Source organism: Herpailurus yagouaroundi, unplaced genomic scaffold (genome assembly GCF_014898765.1).
Source record: "Herpailurus yagouaroundi ecotype Mexico unplaced genomic scaffold, PumYag 29, whole genome shotgun sequence".
Taxonomy (NCBI): Eukaryota; Metazoa; Chordata; class Mammalia; order Carnivora; family Felidae; genus Herpailurus; species Herpailurus yagouaroundi.
The window spans coordinates 54984-57462 of record NW_024412377.1 but is presented as its reverse complement, the minus strand read 5'-3'; the positions used below and the strand labels follow the sequence as shown (position 1 = coordinate 57462).

At 62.0% G+C, this 2479-nt stretch overlaps 1 long non-coding RNA gene across 1 annotated transcript; it reads left to right on the top strand.

Annotated features, from left to right (window-relative positions):
• LOC121042130 (uncharacterized) lies at positions 1–1665 on the top strand. The gene is made up of 2 exons (XR_005795996.1): positions 1–549; positions 833–1665. It is a non-coding gene; the product is annotated as an uncharacterized LOC121042130 (long non-coding RNA).
• Positions 1666–2479: the final 814 nt, after the last annotated feature.

Genomic DNA, 2479 nt, shown 5'->3' with positions numbered 1-2479 from the left:
CATGGTGACAGCAGCGCTGGTCACGCCCACGGGGCGGAGAGAGGACAGCGGGCTCTGTGCACGTGCCGCCCCAGGCTCGGCGTGCTGGCTCTGGCCGAGGGTCAGCCGGGTCCGGGAGATCATCCGTCGGGGCACCAGGACCAGCACCCGGAGCCACAGCCTTTTAACAGCTGTGTTCTCTGTCACGCTGAGCGTCGAGGCCACAGTGGGCCAAGGATGCCACGTCCTGTCCCGGACCCTGGGGATGTGGCCTTGCCTGGCACCAGGGACTCACAGCTGGCATTTCTCCAGGAGGGTCAGAGTCGGGGCACGCAGGCTGAGGCAGAGGCTGGCATCACAGCAGCTTGGAGGGCGCGGCACGGAAGGCCCTTCCCGGGAGCAGGGACCAGCAGGGCTTGGATCGCACCGGCCCATCTCTCGGACCCCATTTCTCTCTTGTGCTGCCTTCACGGACAGCCTCCACGAAGACGCCGCCTTGCGCTGTGTTCGTGTTGGCCGTGGCCTAACGGGCTGACACCTGTCGGGAGTTGGTGCGTATTTGCCTGGGAGGTAAGGGGGAGGGCGCCTGGCCAGCATGCCCCCCAGAAGCCACCCCCCCCCCGTCCCCCTGCAAGCCCCTCCCCGCACTGTCACCCAGAGCCGGCTCCCCTTCCGGGGCGGCCCGCCCACGCCAGCCCCCCAGGCCCTCAGCCCCGTGGCAGCCCACGAGCGTGTGGAGCAACTTGCTGCCTGCTGGGGAACCACGGACTGACCCTCCCCCCTCCCCCCCAGGGCTCAGGTCAGGCCAGCAGGGCTGGCGCTTACAGAAGGGCGTTTTCCTCCCTTTGCTCAGACCACCCTCGTCACTTTCTGGAATCCCTCGTAGACCGGGGACAGACGGCCTATGGACTCCCTGCAGCTCCTCCCCCAGCTCCCTGCACACATTGTCAGCCGTCTCCTGACGTCAGCCTCTCTCGCACGTGCTGCGCCCCCCGTGCACGGGCTGGGGGGCCCTGCAACTCATGCACCGAACGGACAGCACAGCGGCATCCCGGGCTCCTGGCACAGACGCCACTCTGTTTAGAAACCTGGAGGGGGGAGCCGTGACGCCCACAGGCTGCCTCCCAGAAGGCCCCGCATGAGACCGTCGTACTTTATCTTAAGCCAACAGCACAACTTTCTCCTTGGAACACTGTTCAGGTTTACGGCGCAGTGACTTAAGACCACCCACTTCTCAAGAGAGGTTAACCACACACGTACGGCCAGGGGGAGTGTCCTGGAGAGGAGTGATTTCCATTCAAGCCGGGGGGCGTTTCCTCACCGTCAACACGGTATTGATCACACCGGTGGTTTTCTGCCTCACTTTCTCCCAGCCTCATTTTTCCTTTTTAAATACGTTTTCTGAAGTCTCTCCAGATGAACCAGAGTAACTTCGTTTTTGGAAAAGAACAAATTTCCCCCAGCAGTGCCAACCCTCCAGTGGCCGAAATGAGCAGTTCTCAAACAATCTTGGAGATTCCAGTGCTCCCTCCGCAGAATTCTAGAACAGCAGCACGTAATCCGAGTATTCCGCAGAAGGGCAGACTGCCCAGCGAGCCCAGTAACTATGCAAACCCTCTGCCCCCTCGGGGCCCAGAGGGGAGGCCTGTATAAATGCTACAGCCAGGAATAAAAGCAATTTCCCGACTCAGCTTCTTACATTATTAAAGGTTAACATTTGTTTGGCCATCCAGTGTTTGCCAAGCTCGGGCACGTCGTCCCCGTCAGCCTCCTGAGACCCAGAGGTTTGTCTGCTTCTTAGGGAGTCAAACTTGGACACGCGGTGGCACCTGGGTTCAGGTGAAATCCCATCTGGGGGTCTCCTCCGAAGTGCCTTGCTCAAGTGTCATGACCAGCATTGTCAAAACTGGCCCCCTGGTCCGGGTGGGGGGCGGTCAGTGTTGTGGGGAGTTTCTAGCTGGGCCGCATGGGGGGCTTCTGGCTCTTCCAGGGGCGCTGCAGGCAGGTCCGTGACCTGCCGGCGGAGGCTCTGGGTCTGAAAGGAGCCTGCAGATGATGCCGCGGGGATCGTGGGCCTCCGATCTCTCCCCTTCCTGTCTGGACATGGTTTAGGAGGGAACTGATTTAGGTTTTTTGTTTACGGTGGGGCAACAGAAGCCTAAGAACCTGAAAAAGAAAGCCCACAGCTCAGGTCAGGAGGCGGCCGTGCCAGCAGCTAAGTGCTGCCGCCACCAGCTCACTGCCCACCGCCCTCAGTTACCCCCCAGGCCCACGTGGACCAGCGCTGACGACCCTGGTCCTTGCGCATCTTCGCACATTTGCAACCCTGCTCCTTCCACCCCACTCCCACCCCCGGCTGGAGCCCCAGCTCAGTGCCTGGGCCACGGCCTACGTGACAGTGACAAACCACAGGCCCCTCTCAGGAGGCGCTGAGCGCGCACCAGGTGGCCCACGTTAGCGCTCCCCCCGGGGTACTCCCCAGGTGATCCCCCTGACTCCA